Source organism: Scyliorhinus torazame, chromosome 16, assembly GCF_047496885.1.
Source record: "Scyliorhinus torazame isolate Kashiwa2021f chromosome 16, sScyTor2.1, whole genome shotgun sequence".
Lineage (NCBI taxonomy): Eukaryota > Metazoa > Chordata > Chondrichthyes > Carcharhiniformes > Scyliorhinidae > Scyliorhinus > Scyliorhinus torazame.
This window is the reverse complement of record NC_092722.1, coordinates 143,977,289-144,000,685: the sequence shown is the minus strand read 5'-3', so window position 1 is coordinate 144,000,685 and position 23,397 is coordinate 143,977,289.

Sequence of the window (23,397 nt, the reverse complement as noted above, 5' to 3'; positions counted from 1 at the left end):
ACCAATAAATTCTGGTGGAGAGGAAACCCGAGACACTACACGTGTAGTGTCTCCCACCCGCCCTCCTCCTCTAACCTAATAATAAAACCCATTGGTCTGAGGTAAGTACCATATTTTATTATATTATTATTATTTTTTATAAAAATTTAATTTAGTTGTTAGCCAGATCTTGGTAGAAAGTTAGAGGAATGGCAGGGAAGGGAGTGCAATGTTCCTCCTGCAGGATGTTTGAGGTGAGGGATGCAGTTAGTGTCCCTGCTGATTTTACCTGCAGGAAGTGCTGCCATCTCCAGCTCCTCCAAGACCGAGTTAGGGAACTGGAGCTGGAGTTGGAAGAACTTCGGATCATTCGGGAGGCAGAAGGGGTCATAGATAGCAGCTTCAGGGAATTAGTTACACCAAAGATTGGAGATAGGTGGGTAACTGTAAGAGGGACTGGGAAAAAACAGTCAGTGCAGGGATCCCCTGCGGTCGTTCCCCTGAGAAACAAGTATACCGCTTTGGATACTTGTGGGGACGACGACTTACCAGGGGTAAGCCATGGGGTACGGGCCTCTGGCACGGAGTCTGTCCCTGTTGCTCAGAAGGGAAGAGGGGAGAGGAGCAGAGCATTAGTAATTGGGGACTCTATAGTCAGGGGCACAGATAGGAGATTTTGTGGGAGCGTGAGAGACTCACGTTTGGTATGTTGCCTCCCAGGTGCAAGGGTACGTGATGTCTCGGATCTTGTTTTCCGGGTCCTTAGGGGGGAGGGGGAGCAGCCCCAAGTCGTGGTCCACATTGGCACCAACGACATAGGTAGGAAAGGGGACAAGGATGTCAGGCAGGCTTTCAGGGAGCTAGGATGGAAGCTCAGAACTAGAACAAACAGAGTTGTTATCTCTGGGTTGTTGCCCGTGCCACGTGATAGTGAGATGAGGAATAGGGAGAGAGAGCATTTAAACACGTGGCTGCAGGGATGGTGCAGGCGGGAGGGATTCAGATTTTTGGATAACTGGGGCTCTTTCTGGGGAAGGTGGGACCTCTACAGACAGGATGGTCTACATCTGAACCTGAGGGACACAAATATCCTGGGGGGGAGATTTGTTAGTGCTCTTTGGGGGGGTTTAAACTAATGCAGCAGGGGCATGGGAACCTGGATTGTAGTTTTAGGGTAAGGGAGAATGAGAGTATAGAGGTCAGGAGCACAGATTTGACGTCGCAGGAGGGGGCCAGTGTTCAGGTAGGTGGTTTGAAGTGTGTCTACTTCAATGCCAGGAGTATACGAAACAAGGTAGGGGAACTGGCAGCATGGGTTGGTACCTGGGACTTCGATGTTGTGGCCATTTCGGAGACATGGATAGAGCAGGGACAGGAATGGATGTTGCAGGTTCCGGGGTTTAGGTGTTTTAGTAAGCTCAGAGAAGGAGGCAAAAGAGGGGGAGGTGTGGCGCTGCTAGTCAAGAGCAGTATTACGGTGGCGGAGAGGATGCTAGATGGGGACACTTCTTCCGAGGTAGTATGGGCTGAAGTTAGAAACAGGAGAGGAGAGGTCACCCTGTTGGGAGTTTTTTATAGGCCTCCTAATAGTTCGAGGGATGTAGAGGAAAGGATGGCGAAGATGATTCTGGATATGAGCGAAAGTAACAGGGTAGTTATTATGGGAGACTTTAACTTTCCAAATATTGACTGGAAAAGATATAGTTCGAGTACAATAGATGGGTCGTTTTTTGTACAGTGTGTGCAGGAGGGTTTCCTGAAACAATATGTTGACAGGCCAACAAGAGGCGAGGCCACGTTGGATTTGGTTTTGGGTAATGAACCAGGCCAGGTGTTGGATTTGGAGGTAGGAGAGCACTTTGGGGACAGTGACCACAATTCGGTGACGTTTACGTTAATGATGGAAAGGGATAAGTATACACCGCAGGGCAAGAGTTATAGCTGGGGGAAGGGCAATTATGATGCCATTAGACGTGACTTGGGGGGATAAGGTGGAGAAGTAGGCTGCAAGTGTTGGGCACACTGGATAAGTGGGGCTTGTTCAAGGATCAGCTACTGCGTGTTCTTGATAAGTATGTACCGGTCAGACAGGGAGGAAGGCGTCGAGCGAGGGAACCGTGGTTTACCAAGGAAGTGGAATCTCTTGTTAAGAGGAAGAAGGAGGCCTATGTGAAGATGAAGTGTGAAGTTTCGGTTGGGGCGATGGATAGTTACAAGGTAGCGAGGAAGGATCTAAAGAGAGAGCTAAGACGAGCAAGGAGGGGACATGAGAAATATTTGGCAGGAAGGATCAAGGAAAACCCAAAAGCTTTCTATAGGTATGTCAGGAATAAGCGAATGACTAGGGAAAGAGTAGGACCAGTCAAGGACAGGGATGGGAAATTGTGTGTGGAGTCTGAAGAGATAGGCGAGATACTAAATGAATATTTTTCGTCAGTATTCACTCAAGAAAAAGGTAATGTTGTGGAGGAGAATGCTGAGCCCCAGGCTAATAGAATAGATGGCATTGAGGTACGTAGGGAAGAGGTGTTGGCAATTCTGGACAGGCTGAAAATAGATAAGTCCCTGGGACCTGATGGGATTTATCCTAGGATTCTCTGGGAGGCCAGGGAAGAGATTGCTGGACCTTTGGCTTTGATTTTTATGTCATCATTGGCTACAGGAATAGTGCCAGAGGACTGGAGGACAGCAAATGTGGTCCCTTTGTTCAAAAAGGGGAGCAGAGACAACCCCGGCAACTATAGACCGGTGAGCCTCACGTCTGTAGTGGGTAAAGTCTTGGAGGGAATTATAAGAGACAAGATTTATAATCATCTAGATAGGAATAATATGATCAGGGATAGTCAGCATGGCTTTGTGAAGGGTAGGTCATGCCTCACAAACCTTATTGAGTTCTTTGAGAAGGTGACTGAACAGGTAGACGAGGGTAGAGCAGTTGATGTGGTGTATATGGATTTCAGCAAAGCGTTTGATAAGGTTCCCCACGGTAGGCTATTGCAAAAAATACGGAGGCTGGGGATTGAGGGTGATTTAGAGATGTGGATCAGAAATTGGCTAGCTGAAAGAAGACAGAGGGTGGTGGTTGATGGGAAATGTTCAGAATGGAGTACAGTCACAAGTGGAGTACCACAAGGATCTGTTCTGGGGCCGTTGCTGTTTGTCATTTTTATCAATGACCTAGAGGAAGGCGCAGAAGGGTGGGTGAGTAAATTTGCAGACGATACTAAAGTCGGTGGTGTTGTCGATAGTGTGGAAGGATGTAGCAGGTTACAGAGGGATATAGATAAGCTGCAGAGCTGGGCTGAGAGGTGGCAAATGGAGTTTAATGTAGAGAAGTGTGAGGTGATTCACTTTGGAAGGAATAACAGGAATGCGGAATATTTGGCTAATGGTAAAGTTCTTGAAAGTGTGGATGAGCAGAGGGATCTAGGTGTCCATGTACATAGATCCCTGAAAGTTGCCACCCAGGTTGATAGGGTTGTGAAGAAGGCCTATGGAGTGTTGGCCTTTATTGGTAGAGGGATTGAGTTCCTGAGTCGGGAGGTCATGTTGCAGCTGTACAGAACTCTGGTACGGCCGCATTTGATCTGATCTATTTTTGACTGCTGTTTGTAGAAGAGAGTTCCAAACCTCTGCCAACCTTTGAGTGACAAAGTTCTTCCCAACATCTCTCTTGAATGATCTAGCCCTAATGTCTAGACTATGCCCCCTAATTTTAGAATCTACAACCAGTGGAAATAGTTTATCTTTATCTGTCCTGTCTTTCCCTGTTAATATCTTGAATACTTTGATCAGATCACTCCATAACCTTCTAAATTCTAGTGAAAACCGGTCTAATTTGAGTGATCTCTCCTCGTAGCTCAACCCCTGTAATCGAGGTATTAGTTTTGTAAACCTACGTTGCACTCCCTCCAAGGCCAAAATATCCTTCCTAAGGTGTGGTGCCCAGAATTGCTCACATACTACATGTGGGGTCTAACCAGGGTTTTGTATAACTGCAGCATAACCCCTGTTTCTTTATATTCCAATCCTCTAGATAGAAAGGCTAGCATTCCAAGAGTCTTTTTAATTATTTTCTGCACTTGTTCCTGCCATTTTAAGGCCTATGCACCTGAACCCCAAGTCTCTTTGGGCATCCACTGTACCTAACCTCTTTCCATTTAGAAAGTACTCTGCTCTATCCTTTTTCGGCCCCAAATGGATAACCTCATACTTGCTGACATAAATTCCATCTGCCACAACTTTGCCCATTCACCTAGTCTGTCCTCTAGGCTGTCAACAATGCCACATAACTTTGTATCATCTGAAAATTTGGATATATAATTTTCTATGCCATCATCCAAGTCATTAATAAATAGTGTGAATAATTGAGAACCCAACACAGATCCCTATGGTACACCACGAGTCACCTCCTGCCAATTAGAGTAATTACACTTTATCCCCACCCTCTGTCACTTGCCACTCAACCAATTTCCTAAGCATGTTAATAATTTGCCCTCAACTCCGTGGGCTTCCAACTGAGTTAACAGTTTCTTGCGTGGGACTTGATCAAATTCCTTCTGGAAGTCTATATAAATGACATCCATAGACATTCCCCTGTCCACTACTTTCATCATCTCTTCAAAAAAATCAATAAGGTTAGTCAGGAATGACCTTCCCATCACAAATCTATTCTGGTTCTCCCTGATCGATCAAAATTTTTCAAGATGTTCAGTTACTCATTATAGACTCCAGCAATTTCCCCACCACTGGCTCACTGGTTTGTAATCCCCTAGTTTCCCCCTTTCGCCCTTGTTAAAAAGTGGAGTGACATGTGCAATTTTCCAATCCAGAGGGGCTACTCCTGAATCTAGGGAATTCTGGAATATTAGGGCATCTACAATGTGCTCCCCTACTTCGTTTAACACCCTCAGATGGAAACCAGCAGGCCCTGGGGTTTTGTCATTCATTAGTTCTATTAATTTCCGAGTTACTGCACTTACGTTAATTGTATTAACTCCCTGTCCTCTATTGACTATTCATTTTTTCAGGAGTACCGGCAAGTTAGCCTCCTTTTCTGCTGTAAATGCTGAGGCAAAGTAATTGTTCAACATGTCAGCCATTTCCCCATTATCACTGACAATATCTCCCTTTTCAGATTTTGTTTCCAAAGGTCCACTTTTGGTTAAGGGGTCGGGTCGTCTGTGATTGTGGCCTCAAGGCTGTTTTACACATGCCAGACTGAACTGGCCCATGAAATGATGCTCAGTGGAGGGTGCACATGAACGTTCACCATAACGCCCCACAGCCACCGCGCCCCACCTCCCCACCCCGTCCCCTCAATCCCCACCCCATATGGCCAACTGACAGTTTCGGCCAAGCAACTGGATATGCTGCCTTTAGCCAGGCGTTGGCATCATTATTAGCTGCATTCAAATACTGTGCTTTTTGGACTGATGGTGAGATTAATTTTGGGTCTGGAGGCTTCTCCTCTGTGAGTGGTCCATTGCTACATTTCCAAGGGGATCCTCAAGCTTGCCCAGTCGCCAGTCCTGCAGTTCCACAATATTCTGGTAAATTTGAAGATTGTAAACAAGAGGTTAAAACTAGGGGGAACAATCATTGCCACTTTGAGGGATCAGTGTTGCATGAATGGGCACAATTGCTTCACTTCCCTCATTCTCTGCATGCCAACTGAACAGTTGTTAAGCTATCTCTGCTGTTGCTCTGTCTTCATTTTGGAATTAACATTTCAGTTGGGTGGCCCTTTTGTGTGATTCACTGCAACATTCCTCCAATGAATCCCTTGCTACGCAGCCCTGTCCTTTCCCTCAACCCTGTCTGGCCCTTTCCCCAATGGAGTCCTGGCCCTGCAGCCAGGCCTTGCTGTGCGGCTGTTGTGAAGACTTGCCTCAGAGACAGCCCTGAAACCGATGCAGTGTAGTCTGTGAAGACTGGCGCTGAAGTAACCTTGGAGTCGCAAGTGAAGTGCAGGTTGCTAGCTGTACCTTGTTTAAATGGCATGCCAATGTGATTTCCAAAAGGCATCCGATAAGGTGCCTCATAGAACGCTGCTAGAACACACAAAAGGATCTCATGGTGTTGGGGTAATATATGAGCATGGATAGAGGACTGGCTAACAGGAAATAGAAAATTAGGATAAAGGGGTCATTTTTTAAGTTGTGAAACTGTAATTAGTGGAATGTCAGATGGACCAATCTCAGACTCAACTGTTCACAACCTCTATAGATGACTTGCTTGAAGCAACAGATCGTATTGTCGCAAATATCCTGATGATATAAAGATATGAGGAAGATACAAAGGGATTATAAATAGGATAGGTGAGTAGGCAAAGAAATGGATTACAATATGGGAAAATGTGAGGTTACCCACTTTGATAGGAAGAACAGAATTGCAGAATAAATGCTAAGAGGATGTTTCCACTTGTGGGGGAACCCAGAACTAGGGGGCATTGTTTCAAAATAAGGGAACTCCCATTTAAGACAGATGAAGAGAAATTTATTTTCTCAGATGGTCTTTAACCCTTAATTAATCTGCCCCGGAGAGCAATGGAGGCTGAGGGGTTAAATCTGTTCAAGGCTGATATAGACAGATTTTGATCCACAAGCGAGTCAAGGGTTATGGAGAGCAGGCAGGACAGTGTTGAGGCCACATGAATAAACTATGATCTTATTGAATGGCGGTGCGGGCTTGAGGGATTGTGTAATACCCCACACTGGACGTATGAGGTGAGAATGATTATCTTCCCCATAGTCCTCGCAGAGTAAAAGCTCGCCCAACTCTAATTAATCAATGCATAAAAGGTCAGCCAATAAGGGACTGACTAGAGAGGGAAACCCGGTAGAGAGCCACCAGGAACTGTATATAGTGTAATGTACATAAATCTAGTTCTTTACTTGGTGTAGACTCACTGGGCGGGATTCTCCGCTTGCCGACGCTGAAATTGCAAAACGCTTTTGGGCACAAAATAGCTTCCAATGTCAAAATCAGGGTAGGCGTCGGTTTGACGCCAAATCGGGATGCTCCGTGTGGTAGTCACCACAACTGTATTAGATGTATATTAGATGTAGTACGGTAAGACTTCTGTACTAGAGGTACATGGGTAAATCCCTGCCTGTGGCTCCGCCCAGTAGGCGGCGTATAAATGCGTGTGCTCGCCAGTGCTGCTCCCATTCTGGTAGCAGCTACAGGAGGCCACACATCGTTGCTCAATAAAGCTTTGATTATTCACTACTCTCGTCTTTGTAGTAATTGATAGTGCATCATTCCGTCACCCCAAAAATGGCGGAAATAGATCGCTTGCCGCACGGGGTGCAAGTACAGTAGGCATATCATTAGCGGGCCTGACACCCTATGCTCCAGGGCCTCTGTGATTCACCGCCTCCGATGGGCCGAAGTCCTGATGGCGTCCTTCACTTCAGGTTTTAAAAATCGTGAATCTGGCATCCTGGCTGCTGAGCGAGAGGGAGGAGAGAGGAAATGGCATGGAGTGACTGCGATCTGATGGCCCGGATACTGATCTTGCTGGCTGTGGCGGTGGGGGGGGCAGCCAGGGCCGGGGGAGGGGAAGGGGGAGGGCAGGCCGAGCAGCCGGGATGTCCCTCCACGGACTGGGGCGGTGCCCAGGCACCGACTGCCGTCTTGCTGAACACCCACTAACCACCCACGCAGTGAGGGTAGTGCCAGCCAATGGTGACCGTGGCAGCAAGGACGGGTGCCAGGACCGGGGGCACCGACGGGGCAGGAGTGTGGGGGGGCATGCGTGGGCAGGGCCCATGGTACCCAGGTGGGCATGGGAGAATGTGCCATATTAACATGTTGGCCTTTCACCCCCTGCAGACAATGGCATTCGGGCACCAACCCGCGATGCTGGCCACTGTGGGGATGGCCGCAGCCTTGCGGGATACCTGGTGAGCAGGGTCATTCAGAGAGGAGGGGGAAAGCTGCAGATGAGGGCCGGGCTGCAGAGGAACGAGCTGCAGAGGTGGCGGCCGCACAAGCTGGAGGGCCGGCTGCCAATAGGCTGAGGAGGAGGAGGTGCCCTGGAGGCGCCACATGAGGCCCCGCGTGGACCTGCTGGACTGGGCATGTGGACGAAGACTGCGGATGAACTGTGCGACACATCTGCCAGATGATGGCTCACCTGGCACCGCGGGGGTCTGGAGGTGGTCACCCGCTCCCGGTGATCAAGGTGACAGTCACCTGAACTATTATGCGACGGATTCTTCCAGGTGCCGAGTGGGGACCTGTCCGAGATCTCGCAGGCCTCGGTGCACAGGTGCATCTGTGCCATCACGGACACCCTATATGCCCAGGCAGACCTGTACATCCATTTCCATGTGGACCGCACCCACCAGGATGCCCGGGCAGCAGGCTTCGCTGCCATCGAGGGGATGCCCTGGATCCAGGGGGTGATTGATGGAATGCATGTCGCCCTACATGCACCTGCGGATAACAGGCCACTGTACACCAACTGAAAGGGGTTTCACTCCATGACTATACAGCTGGTCTGCGGTCAACAGATGCGCATCATGCACGTCTGTGCCCGATATCCAGGCAGTGTGCACGACTCCTTCATCTTGGCACACTCGGTGATCCCCAACATTTTTGAGGGGCACCCCACCCCCGGCTGCGGGATTGGCTGCTGATCGACAGGGGTTACCCGCTGCAGTCGTGGCTGATGATGCCTATCTGGAGGCCACAGACCGATGCGGAGACCCGATACAATGACAACCTTACAGAGACGAGGTGCTTCAGCATCCTCAAGATGCGCTTCAAGTGCTTGGACCGCCCTGGAGGGGCCCTCCAGTACGAGGCTGAGAGTGTCGCCCGCATCATGGTGGCCTGCTGCATCCTCCACAACATCGCACAGCAAAGGGGCGATGTGCTGGAGGAGGATGAGGAGGAAGGGCAGGTCTCGTTCAACGAGGAGGATGCAGGGGAGGGGGACGATGAGCAGGATATTATTAAAAACCCTGGTCTAAAATCGATACAGGCAGTATGTCTGCTGAAACTGTGACTAAGCAGTCATAAATGTGCGTGTTATAACCCGCATGAGACCTGCGGGTAGAAGCAATTAGCACAAGAGGAAGAAGCATTTGCTAAAATCAAGAAGCAGTTGGCCTCATCAGGCTTGCTCAAGCATTATGCATTATAACCCCGCCAAACTGCTCATAGTCATGTGACATCTCGCTGAACGGCATTGGAGCTTTTTGGTCCCATTGCATGGACGACAGCAGAGAGTGGCCAATCATGTTTGCCTCCAGGACTTGGCCACATCAGACCGTAACTATGCGCAGATTGGGAAGGCGGGGTTGGCCTCCGTATCTGCCGTAAAAAGTTCCACCAGTACGTGTATGGTCGTCAGTTCATGATTCTTACGGACCGCTATTAGGGCTTTTTAAAGAGGATAAAACAATCCCACCCATCACCTCCACCAGAATATCGAGACGGGTCCTTCTACTGGTGGCATATAATTACTTGTTCGCGCATCGACAAGGTGTCCAACTCGAGAATGCAGATGCATTAAGCAGACTGCCACTGCTGATGCACCCTCTGTCTCCTCCTTGGTCCGGTGAAGTGGCAGCCACGTTAAACTTTTTGGAGAGTTACAACACCTCAGATTCAGCCTTCAACAGTACTTCCACTGCGGCATTTGGTGCAAAACTTACATTCACCATCCAGGTATACGCCGTCTGGTCCAGCCCAGCAGCGCCAGAGGCACAGCCATGAGTGAAGTAGCGCAAGCATCCTTCTAGTTTTTCCTTTTATTTATTTAAAATATTTTTATTCTCCTCCTTTTTCACATTTTCTCCCAAATTTACACCCACCAACAATAAACAATAATCAGTAACGATTGCAATGTCAATCCCCACATCAATAACAACAATCCCATCCTCCCACCAAACCCCCAACATTAGCCCGCATTTTAACATAAACAAATAACAAAAAGGAATCAGGGATCACCCATAGTCACCATTAACATGTACAGTCCCCCTCCCCCCAAATCTCCCAACACCCTCCCCCTAACATTCGATGTAATCCAATTCGCGAAGATGCATAATGGATAACGCTCATGAATTGTAAAACCCCTCCATCCTTCCCCTCAGTTCAAATTTGACCTTCTCAAGAGTCCCCCCGCCACGCCAGTGTGGAGAGGTTGATTTCCATCTCAACAGGATCTGCCTTCGGGCGATCAACGAGGCAAAGGCTACAACATCTGCCTCCACACCCATTTCCAACCCCGGCTGGTCCAACACCCCGAACATGGCCTCCCGAGGGCCCGGGTCCACTTTCACGTGCACCACTTTAGAGATTACCCTAAAAGCCTCCTTCCAGTCATCCTTCAGCTTTGGATAGGACCAAAATATATGAACGTGATTTGCGCCCCCCCGCAACGTTCACACACATCCTCTGCCCCCTCAAAGAGCTGGCTCATCCTCGCCCTTGTGAGGTGTGCCCTATATACCACTTTCAGCTGTATCAGCCCCAACCTCGCGCACGAGGTGGCGGCGTTCACCCTCCGGAGCACCTCACACCAGAACTCCTCCTCCATACCCTCTCCCAACTCTTCCTCCCGCTTTGTCTTGATCCCTTCCAGCGGTACCTTCCGTTCTTCCAAAATAGCCCCGTAAACCACCGACACTACCCCCTTCTCCAGTCCCCTTGTCGTCAGCACCTCCTCCAGCAATGTGGAAGCCGGCTCTACTGGGAAGCACTGTACCTCCTTTCTGACAAAGTCTCGAACCTGCATATACCTAAATATTTCCCCCTGCTCCAACCCATACTTTGCTCCCAGCTCCTTCAATCCTGCAAACCGAAACCCAAGAAACAAATCTTTTAGTGTCCTAATTCCTTTCTCCTCCCATCTCCAAAAATTTACATCCCACTTCCCTGGCTCAAATCTATGGTTCCCCGAAACGGCATTTCCCTTGACCCTGCCCCCAACCCGAAATGCTTGCGAAACTGCCTCCAAATTCTCAACGAAGCTATTACTACCGGACTCCCTGAGTATTTCCCCGGGGCTGTCGGGAGTGATGCTGGTGCCAGCGCCTTCAATCCCGACCCCCTACACAAATTCTCCTCCATTCTGACCCACTGGGAGTCAATCCCTCTGACCCAGCTCCGTACCTTCTCCACATTTGCCGCCTGGTAATAATACATCAGGTTCAGAAGACCCAAACCCCCTCCCTGCCTTCCTCTCTGTAGTAGCACCTTTCTAATTCTGGCCACTTTCCCTCCTCATATGAATGAGGTAATTATCCCTTCAGTCTCCTTAAAAAATACCGTTGGCAGGAAAATCGGCAGGCATTGGAAAATAATTTATTTTTATTTATAACTACTGTTTGGAAAATTATTACTGTGTTGCTAATGTGATTGATTCTGTGTTTAAATTAAAGTTTGTTTTACATAAAAGATACATATTGGTCATTGTTATCACTTCTGTGATCCTATATACTCTTCCCTCACAGTCTTACAAATTGGTAATTGTTGGGATTCTCATACGGAAGTTCTGACAGAAGGAACAATATCTCAACCTGCTTTCCACTTTCTGGAGCAATAACCATATACCATCATCATTTGAGGAATGTAGCCAAATTATAGAATCTCCTTTTTGGAAAATGCAAAACAAATCTCTTGAAACAAAAATGTCAATGAAAATGTCAAGCTTTTCATGCTCTTCATATCTCCCAAAATTTGTTTCACGGTCGCATCATTTTTGCAGGTCTTTTAAGATCTTCCATTGCCCAGCAATCTCCTGTTTGTCCATAGCTTGCACGTAATCACCTGCCCAGTGTATTTGAACATAAACAACCCCAACCTCCGATAATGAAGAACAGGAAAAGAAGACTGTGGGCAAAGTACACTTCTCATACACACCCCTCGTTTAATGTATAGGTACAGAAAATCTACACTCCGATTTTAAAATGATTGCACTCAGTGACCACCTGAAACAAAGTGACATAAAAGTGAGTATGGTTGAAATTCAGTCATGGTTCACATGATACAGTGTTGACTCTTTATGCTGTCTTCATTCAGACTGCTCTAACATTGCTCTGCGCTGGAGGGTGGTCCTTAGCTCCCATAAGAGGCACCTCTTTCATCAGCATCTTCAAAGGTGCCTCATTCAATAAGGCTGATCTAGTGGGTGTAAATACCGCAGCCATTCCTTTTCCTGTGTGACGGCATGTAAACACAATTTGCTTTTGTTCAGAAGCAACCGCATGTCACAAAAATCTTGCACTAAGCGTCAAAAAAATATTGAGGTGAGCTAAACCCACATTATAACATGATATCAACTTGCTGTGTTGAAGGTGCTAACAACACCCAAGAACAGTGATCTTAGTGGAATTAATTTTCACTTTGGGCTTGAGCAGAAAACTGACAGTGAGAGTCATAGAATCAGAGAAGGAGAAAAACTCCTTTTTTTTGTATCATTGATAACAAGACTAAATATTTTTACACTATATGTCCCATATGTACCCAAGGGGCTGTTTAGCACAGGGCTAAATCGCTGGCTTTGAAAGCAGACCAAGACAGGCCAGCAGCACGGTTCAATTCCCGTAACAGCCTCCCCGAACAGGCGCCGGAATGTGGCGACTAGGGGCTTTTCACAGTAACTTCATTTGAAGCCTACTTGTGACAATAAGCGATTTTCATTTTCATTTCATTTTCATTTTCATTTGTAGTCTTGGTCTGAAGTCGCCAAAATGTTAAAAAGATCTTTTTGTTTGACAAATCTATTTTTTCCCTTCAGAATGGCACCGTATATCATATACCAATGTGCAGTCTAATAGCACAGGCATGAGCTTGATAGATTTTGACACTTTAGTCATGCAACACAATGAAATGAATGAGAAAACCTAACATATTGAAGATTACAAATTAAGCGGCTGTTAGTACTAATGGCTATAAAGATGGTCTATTTTAACTTTTATGCTGTTATACCCGACTGCTACATCAATCTTCTAACATTTCAGTGTTCATCACTATAGCGTGCATCTAACAAAACAATCGATGGGTGGAATCTTACAATATTATTTTCAAAGTGTCCGGCTCAGGCGTGTAGCTCTCCAGTTGCACAGGCAGTTTTCACTCCAGATCTTGAGCTTCTTTAAAGGGAAAAAATAGTGGGTATGGTTTACGGCGTCACTCTGGCAGGGTGAGTCCTGATAGAGCTGGCACCCCACTCCACAGCGATCCTTTAAAGGTAGCGCCCCGATCAGACCTGAAGTGTGACTCCCCGCGCCCCGCATCCACCACCACCATGGAAGTATTATCTGCGGAGCACACTAGATGGGCTGAGTGGCCAAATACTGCTCCTTTGTCTTATGGCCTATGACTTATGGTCCATAAGAGCAGCACGGTAGCACAGTGGTTAGCACTGTGGCTTTATAGTGTCAGGGTCTCACGTTCGATTCCTGGCTTGGGTCACTGTCTTTGCGGAGTCTGAACGTTCTCCCTGTGTGTGCGTGGGTTTCCTCCGGGTGCTCCGGTTTCCTCCCACAGTCTAAAGATGTGCAGATTAGGTGCAGTGGCCATGCTAAATTGTCCTTCGTGTCCAAACAAAAAGGTTAGGAGGGGTTATTGGGTTATGGGGATAGGGTAGAAGTGAGGGCTTAAGTGGGTCGGTGCAGACTCGGTAGGCTGAATGGCCTCCTTCTGCACTGTTTGTTTGATGTTCTATGTATTAGGGCCCCCCACACCCTGACAGTCATAGGTGGCACCTCCCCCCCCCCTGGCAACCACAAAATATTGCCGGTGATCCTGCCCCTCACTCCCCAAGTGCCCGCTCTCCCCTATCCTGCAAGTTCCTCCCTCACTGCCCGATCCCCCACCCCTCATAGTCCCAGCTGACCATAGGCTGCTTTCCCCTTTCAGGGGGAAAGCTGACTGGTGGTGATTTAACCTGAGGATCACCACACCTCAGGCAAGGGACAAGGTTGAGAAGGTGGGCCTTCATGAATAACTTCAGTCGGTATGGGAATTTAACCCGCGCTGCTGGTCTCACACTGCATTGAGAACCAGCTGTCCAGCCATCTGATTTAAACTGGCTGCCCCACTACACTTAAATGAAAAACCCCTCATCCCACCCCTGGCATTGCCCCGCAGCGCAGGTTGACATTGCCAGGTTGGGACTGCCTGGTAGTGCCAATTTGGCAGTGTCAACCTGTGCCAGGGAGCAATGCCAGGGAACTGCTTGGGCATGTCCCTCTCCTGGGGGTCTTCTCTTACCTTTGCACCCCCAGAGGGAACACCTCGACTGAAACCCATTTTTAAAAAGCTGTTGTCAACCTCGCTAAGTCAATCATCGGATGGGCAGCAGGGCGGTTAAGTGGTTAGCACTGCTTCCTCAAGGCACCGAGGTCCCAGGTTCAATCCTGGCTCTGGGTCACTGTCCATGTGGAGTTTGCACATTCTCCCCATGTTTGCGAGGGTTTTGCCCCCACAACCCAAAGATGTGCAGGGCAGGTGGATTGGCTATGCTAAATTGCCCCTTAATTAGAAAAAATGAATTGGGTACACTAAATTTAAAAAATAAGTCAACCATCGGCAAAGTATGAATATTTAGTAAGAGGGGATCATGTGGTTGGGAGGTCCATTAATGATATTAAAATTTATTATAATCCATTTAAATGAGATCCTGCTCTTTGTGGGTGTGAACCTCGTGACATCGCTGGCAAGGGGCAGGGAAAATTGGGAAACATGGGGTGGGATTCGCCATCCCGCCAGTCTCATTTTCCAGCACCACGCACCCCCACCAGCAGCGGGATTCTCAGTTCCCACAGCCAGCCAATGGGATTTCCTATTGTGGCCACCTCCATGGCCATCGGGAAACCCGCAGACGTGGGAGCGCTGCCGGCGAAGCAGAGGACCCCGCTGACGGAGAATCCAGCAGCTGATCTCTCCGGATTGAGTTTCCTGATTCTCTCCGGATTTTCAGAGCATGTCGCCGTTCTCTCTGATGGTGATTGTGGGCTGAAAATCGCCCCCATTATATTAAATAGTAATTTTCTGAATATAGCAACATAACTTAATTCTATTCTCCACCCAATGAGGGCAGCAAAGCATGTACTTGCATGTTAAAAATTGAACTATTGCATGTATTAGTGAATGTTCATTAAGAATGAAAACCATGAAGTACTTTTCCCCTTCAATTTAAATGCTTAAACAACTTCTGGGCATAGGTAACAATATATGTTGTTAAATAGTGACATGAGGAAGAAATCCTCTGGTCGCTGTATTACTGGTATCATAAACATGGAAGGTAGATTTTCTATTCAAAAGGAGCAGGTTTAGAAACTTTGATCAGATAAATCTTCATTCAGAGAAAATAATTGGATACATTATTTTGATTTTCAGTCTCAGTATCTGATCTGAACCACTTAATATAAAAAATGCAATAATCATTTAAATGAAGTAATTATAATATGGAGACTTATTATCATACTGGATGCAGAAGATACATTTGGTATTTGTCTTTGCAACTAACTTAAAAGGGTACACAAATTACATTGTGAAGCGATCTGCAATAATTTATTTTCAATTATTTCCCCAAGAGACTTGTTTTCCAAAGGCCTGTATAAAAATCTCGTGAGTTGGGAAGTGGGAGCATAAATTGACAGTTCAGAAAAAAAACCTTTCTTGAATCTGATCACTGTGTTTCGGGACTTTTTGATCATTTATCCACACAAAAAATTTAAGAATGAAATAAAAACACAGAAACTCAGCAGATCTGGCAGCATCTGTGGAGAGAAAAACCTTAATATTTCCATGCCAATATGATTCTTCTTCAGAACTGGGAGATGATTTTAAGAAAAGTTATGTACTGCAACAAACCCCTTTCGAGAAACATGGTAAATTATGTTACAAAGATGGGTAAGGAAGTATTAACCAGTGAAACGAGGTGAGGAACAGGGAGAGAGTGCAGTTAAACATGTGGCTGCAGGGATGGTGTAGGAGGGAGGGTTTCAGTTACTTGGATAATTGGAGCACATTCTGGGGAAGGTGGGACCTGTACAAACAGGATGGGTTACACCTGAACCAGAGGGGCACCAATATCCTGAGAGGGTAATTTGCTAAAGCTCTTTGGCGGGGGAGGGGGGGGGGGGGTTTAAACTAATTTGGCAGGGGGATGGGAAACTGATTTGTAGTCCAGGAGATAGCGTTGCTGGAGTTCAGGAAGTTGATGGTAGTGCAGTACTGAGGAAGGTACCAAGGTCACAAGAGTGGACCTGCAGGCATGAAGGTGGTTTGAAGTGTGTCTACTTCAATGTGAGGAGCATCAGGAATAAGGTTGGTGAGCTTGAAGCATGGATTGGTACCCGGGACTATGATGTTGTGGCCATTACAGAGACGTGGATAGAACAGGGGCAGGAATGGTTGTTGGAGGTTCTGGGGGTTAGATGTTTCAGTAAGATTAGGGAAGTTGGTAAAAGAGGTGGAGGAGTAGCATTGTTGATCAAGGATAGTATAATGGCTGCAGAAAGGCAGTTTGAGGAGGACCTGTCTACTGAGATAGTGTGGGCTGAAGTTAGAAATAGGAAAGGAACGGTCACTTTGTTAGGAGTTTTCTACAGGCCCCCAAACAGTAACAGCTATGTGGAGGAAAAGATTGCAATGCAGATTTTGGATAGGTGCGTTAGTCACAGGGTAGATGTCATGGGTTACTTTAACTTTCCAAATATTGATTGGAACCACTATAATTCAAATAGTTTGGATGGGGCTGTTTTTATCCAGTGTGTGCAGGAGGGTTTCTTCACACAATATGCGGATACAGTACGAAGTCTTACAACACCAGGTTAAAGTCCAACAGGTTTGTTTCGATGTCACTAGCTTTCGGAGTGCTGCTCCTTCCTCAGGTGAATGAAGAGGTCTGTTCCAGAAACACATATATAGACAAATTCAAAGATGCCAGACAATGTTTGGAATGCGAGCATTAGCAGGTGATTAAATCTTTACAGATCCAGAGATGGGGTAACCCCAGGTTAAAGAGGTGTGAATTGTACCAAGCCAGGATTTCGCAGGCCAGATGGTGGGGATGAATGTAATTTGACATGAATCCCAGGTCCCGGTTGAGGCCGCACTCATGTGTGCGGAACTTGGCTATAAGTTTCTGCTCGGCGATTCTGCGTTGTCGCGGATCCTGAAGGCCGCCTTGGAGAACGCTTACCCGGAGATCAGAGGCTGAATGCCCTTGACTGCTGAAGTGTTCCCCGACTGGAAGGGAACATTCCTGCCTGGTGATTGTTGCGCGATGTCCGTTCATTCGTTGTCGCAGCGTCTGCATGGTCTCGCCAATGTACCACGCTTCGGGACATCCTTTCCTGCAGCGTATGAGGTAGACAACGTTGGCCGAGTCGCACGAGTATGTACCGCGTACCTGGTGGGTGGTGTTCTCACGTGTAATAGTGGTATCCATGTCGATGATCTGGCACGTCTTGCAGAGATTACCATGACAGGGTTGTGTGGTGTCGTGGTCACTGTTCTGAAGACTGGGTAGTTTGCTGCAAACAATGGTTCGTTTGAGGTTGCGCGGTTGTTTGAAGGCAAGTAGTGGGGGTGTGGGGATGACCTTGGCAAGATGTTCATCGTCATCAATGACGTGTTGAAGGCTGTGAAGAAGATGACGTAGTTTCTCCGCTCCGGGGAAGTACTGGACGACGAAGGATATTCTGTCGGTTGTGTCCCATGTTTGTCTTCTGAGGAGGCCGGTCCGGTTTTTCGCTGTGGCACGTTGGAACTGTCGATCGATGAGTCGAGTGCCATATCCCGTTCATACGAGGGCATCTTTCAACGTCTGTAGATGTCTGTTACGCTCCTCCTCGTCTGAGCAGATCCTGTGTATACGGAGCGATTGTCCATAGGGGATGGCTTCTTTAATGTGTTTAGGGTGGAAGCTGGAAAAGTGGAGCATCATGAGGTTATCCGTGGGTTTGCGGTAAAGCGAAGTGCTGAGGTGACCGTCCTTGATGGAGACGAGTATGTCCAAGAATGTAACTGATTTTGGAGAGTAGTCCATGGTGAGTCTGATGGTTGGATGGAACTTATTAATGTCATTGTGGAGTCGTTTCAGTGATTCTTCGCCGTGGGTCCAAAGGAAAAAAATGTCATCGATGTATCTGGTGTATAACATCGGTTGAAGGTCCTGTGCGGTGAGTAGGTCCTGTTCAAAGTTGTGCATGAAGATATTGGTGTATTGGGGTGCGAATTTGGTCCCCATGGCTGTTCCGTGCGTCTGAATGAAGAACTTGTTGTCGAAGGTGAAGACGTTGTGATCCAGAATGAAGCGGATGAGTTGCAGAATTGCGTCTGGAGTTTGGCAGTTGTCGTGGCAACTTATAGCCAAATTCCGCACACATGAGTGCGGCCTCAACCGGGCAACTTATAGCCAAGTTCCGCACACATGAGTGCGGCCTCAACCGGGACCTGGGATTCATGTCACATTACATTCATCCCCCACCATCTGGCCTGCAAAATCCTACCAACTGTCCTGGCTTGAGACAATTCACACCTCTTTAACCTGGGGTTACCCCATCTCTGGATCTGTAAAGATTTAATCACCTGCTAATGCTCGCATTCCAAACATTGTCTGGCATCTCTGAATTTGTCTATATATGTGTTTCTGGAACAGACCTCTTCATTCACCTGAGGAAGGAGCAGGGCTCCGAAAGCTAGTGACATCGAAACAAACCTGTTGGACTTTAACCTGGTGTTGTAAGACTTCGTACTGTGCTCACCCCAGTCCAACGCCGGCATCTCCACATCATAATATGCGGATAGACCGACAAGAGGCGGGGCTACATTGGATTTGGTACTGGATAATGAACCGGCCAAGTGTTAGATTTAGTTGTGGGAGAGCACTTTGGCGATAGTGACCACAATTCGGTGACTTTCACTATAGCAATGGAGAGGAATAGGAACATACAGCAGGGCAAGGTTTATAACCGGGGGAAGGGTAATTACGATGCGATTAGGCAAGAATTGGGGAGCATAAGATGGAAACAGGAACTGTCAGGGACAGGCACAATTGAGATGTGGAGCTTGTTCAAGGATCAAATACTGCGTGTCCTTGATATGTATGTTCCTGTCAGGCAGGGAGGAAATGGTCGAGTGAGGGAACCATGGTTTACAAAAGAGGTTGAATGTCTTGTCAAGAGGAAGAAGGAGGCTTATGTAAGGATGAGAAAACAAGGTTCAGTTAGTGCACTTGAGTGATACAAGATAGCTAGGAAGGAGCTCAAGAAAGGGCTTAGGAGAGCTAGGAGGAGGCATGAGAAGTCCTTGGTGGGTAGGTACAAGGAAAACCCCAAGGCTTTTTACACTTATGTGAGGAATAAAAGAATGACCAAGGTGAAGTTAGGGCCGGTCAAGGACAGTAGTGGGAACGTGTGGATGGAGTCTGAAGATATAGGAGAGGCCCTAAATGAATACTTTTCTTCAGTGTTCACAAAGAAGAGGGCCAATGTTGTTGAGGAGGATAGTGCGATACAGGCTGGTAGGCTGGAGGAGGTAGATATTCGGAAGGAAGATGTGTTAGAAATTTTGAGAAGCCTGAGGATAGATATGTCCCCTGGGCCTGATGGGATATATCCTAGGATTCTTTGGGAGGCGAGGGATGAGATTGCAGAGCCTTTGGCTTTGATATTTATGTCCTCACTGTCTACAGGAATAGTGCCAGAAGACTGGAGAGAGGCGAATGTTGTCCCCTTGCTCAAGCAAGGGAATAGGTATAACCCTGGGAATTATAGGCCGGTTAGTCTCACTTCGATCATAGGTAAATTATTGAAAAGGGTCCTGAGGGATAGGATTTATGATCATTTGGAAAGATACAGCTTAATCTAGGATAGTCAGCACGGATTTGTGAGGGGTAAGTCTTGCCTCACAAGTTTGATTGTATTCTTTGAGGAGGTAACTAAGTACATAGATGAATGTAGAGTAGTTGATGTCGTATACATGGATTTTAGTCAGGCGTTTGATAGGGTGCCCCATGGTCGGCTCATGCAGAAAGTAACGAGGCATGGCATAGAGGGAAATTTGGCTGATTGGATCAGTAACTGGCTATCACATAGAAGACAGAGGGTGGTGGTAGATGGTAAATTTTCATCTTGGAGCCCAGTCACCAGCGGTATACCACAGGGATTAATGCTGGGTCTTCTGCTATTTGTGATTTTTATCAATGACTTGGATGATGGAGTTGAAGGTTAGTAAATTTGCTGATGACACCAAGATTGGTGAAGTAGTGGATAATGTGGAGGGCTGTTGTAGGCTGCAAAGAGACATTGATAGGGTGCAGAGCTGGGCTGAAAAGTGGCAGATGGAGTTTAACCCTGATAAATGTGAGGTGATTCATTTTGGTAAGACAAATTTGAATGCGGATTACAGGTTAATGGCAGGGTTCTGAAGAATGGGGCGGAGCAGAGAGATCTCGGAGTTCATGTCCATAGATCCCTGAAAGTTGCCACCCAAGTGGATAGAGCCGTGAAGAAAGCTTATCGTGTGTTAGCATTTATTAACAGGGGGATTGAGTTTAAGAGCCGTGAGGTTATGCTGCAACTGTACAAGACCTTGGTTAGACCACATTTGGAGTATTGTGTGCAGTTCTGGTCACCTCATTATAGGAAGCATTGGAAAGGGTGCAAAGGAGATTTATGAGGATGCTGCCTGGATTGGAGGGTAGGTCTTATGAGGAAAGGTTGAGGGAGCTAGGGCTTTTCTCATTGGAGTGAAGGAGGATGAGAGGTGACTTAATTGAGGTGTATAGAATGATGAGAGGGATAGATAGAGTGGACATTCAGCTACTTTTTCCTCGGGTGGATGTAGCTGTTGCAAGGGGGCATAACTATAAGGTGCATGGTGGAAGATATAGGAGGGATGTCAGAGGTAGGTTCTTTACTCAGAGGGTGGTTGGGGCATGGAACGCACTCCCAGCTATGGTAATGGAGTCGAACACTTTAGGAACTTTCAAGCGGTTATTGGATAGGCATATGGAGTGCACTACAATAATTGGGAGTAGGTTGATTTGAACTTAGTTTCAGACTAGTTCGGCACAACATTGTGGGCCGAAGGGCCTGTACTGTGCTGTACAGTTCTATGTTCTATGTTCTAAACCCAATCCTCCCGAAGTCAGGGAGACATTAACATTTTTAGCCAGAAAAATATTCACAGAAGTTCCTCCTGAGGCCCAAAATCCCAAGGCACACCTTAGTCCATATCCAGAACAGGTTCACAGATTCACAGAATTTGCAGTGCAGAAGGAGGTCATTCGGCCCATCGAGTCTGCACCAGCCCTTGGAAAGAGCACCCCACCTAAGCCCACACACACACCCTATCCCCACACTTCCTCCTATCCCCGTAACCCCACCGAAACTTATTTTTTTGGACACTAAGGGCAATTTAGCATGGCCAATCCACCTACCCCTGCACATCTTTGGACTGTGGGAGGAAACCGGATCGCCCGGAAGAAACCCACGCAGACACGTGGAGAACGTGCAGACTCCGCACAGACAGTGACCCAAGCCGGGAATCGAACCTGGGACCCTGGAGCTGTGAAGCCATTGTGCTAACCACTATGCTACCGAAGAATCAGAACCAAACAATGATTCCAGATAAAAGCAAATTAGTGCGGATGCTGGAATCTGAAACAGAAACAGAAAATACTGGACAATCTCAGCAGGAAAGATTCCTGATAATAATAATAATAATTGCTTATTGTCACGAGTAGGCTTCAATGAAGTTACTGTGAAAAGCCCCTAGTCGCCACATTCCGGCGCCTGTTCGGGGAGGCCGGTATGGGAATTGAACCCGCGCTACCCTGATAGCTACCCTGGCCACAAAATGGCTTGTTGAGTTGAGACGGTGGAGGTTAGTGAAAGAGTTCCAGGAAAGAGAACAGGAGAGAGTAACAGACTCACCAGCAAGAGTTGCTGGAGATGAAATTAAAAACTCCAGAAGCAGAGAGGGAGTTCCAAAGGGAGATGAAGGAATTTGTTGTTTTGCAGGGACGTGCCTGGGTGAGGTCCAAAGCACTGTGAACCAAGAAGCCTGCACAGTCCAGAGAGGCTAAGCAACCCACATAATTTCAGCAAAGCTCTGCCACTTGGCAGAGGATTGGAAAATATTTGGAGTCCCTGCAGGGTGCAAAAGAACCCATCAGGAATCTAGAAATGTTACTTGGCTACCAAAAGTAAGAAGTCTTACAACAGCAGGTTAAAGTCCAACAGGTTTGTACAAAAGCTTTCGGAGCGCAGCTCCTTCCTCACCTGAGGAAGGAGCAATGCTCCGAAAGCTAGTGTTTGAAACAAACCTGTTGGACTTTCACCTGGTGTTGTAAGACATCTTACTGTGCTCACCCCAGTCCAACACCGGCATCATGGGTTCTAAAAGGTTGAGAATATGCCGGGGGGAAAAAATTCGACACCAAGCAGCTGAAACCTGCAGAAGAACATAAAGTTGTAGGTGGTCGTCAAAAAAAGCCCAAAGGCATAGGACAGCACTCACCGACCTCGGGTGAGCGCTGTTTGAAGGTAGCAAGACCAAAGACAGGCCAGTAAAATTAAATCAGGTCCAGAGAAGGCCCCATGAATCTGAAATAGATTCTCCAAATATCCCCAAGCTGAATAGGGACCACGGAAATCCTCAAGAAATTGTGACGGAGATGCCCCATGAAGTCAAAGGGCCAGAAAGAAAATGTTATTAAACCCAGAAAGGAAGAGGTAATTACTTCCCTGAAGTATGGCTTTTCGATTTTAAATCCGGCCAGCATTTTAAAAAGAAGGGGGCTCATATTCCTGCTGGAGGAGCAGGAGGTCTGGCTATCAGTATCCTTCTTTCACTTTTAGAAGAGAGATGTCTGGAAAGTACCCGAACAGACCTTCCTTTGGTGAGGAATATATCTTGTCCAAATTTGAACCAAAGGAGATCTGGCTACCCAAACCCAACTTTCTGAATTTGAAGGGAGACCCTATAGATTCCCAAATATCCCTAGAGCTGGGGAGGAAACTGTCTTCCCCAGTCGAAAAATCACCAGACAGCATAACTGGAGCTGCACCTCCACTAGAGAGCAGTGGCATTCCAGAGGACCTGGAATATGATAGGTCATCCCCGCCAATGAAAAAAAGACTTTGGCCAGGAAGCCAGTGATTGATTTCATTGACCATTGTGGACACAAAAAGTTCCCAAATTCCCCCAAAGTGAGATTGATGCCTCAACCGGTTGATAAGCTCCCCAGAGATACAATAAGAGTTGGTCATCTGCCAGAGGTCAGTAATGTCCCAAAAGGCACAGACACCATTACCCAACTCACCAGTAGAGGGAACTCAGATTGGCCCCATGCTTACCACACCAGGCTACTGCACTGTAGCAATATCCAATATCCTAGATGCAGGGGAGACCCGGGCCAGAATGTCATCTTCCCAT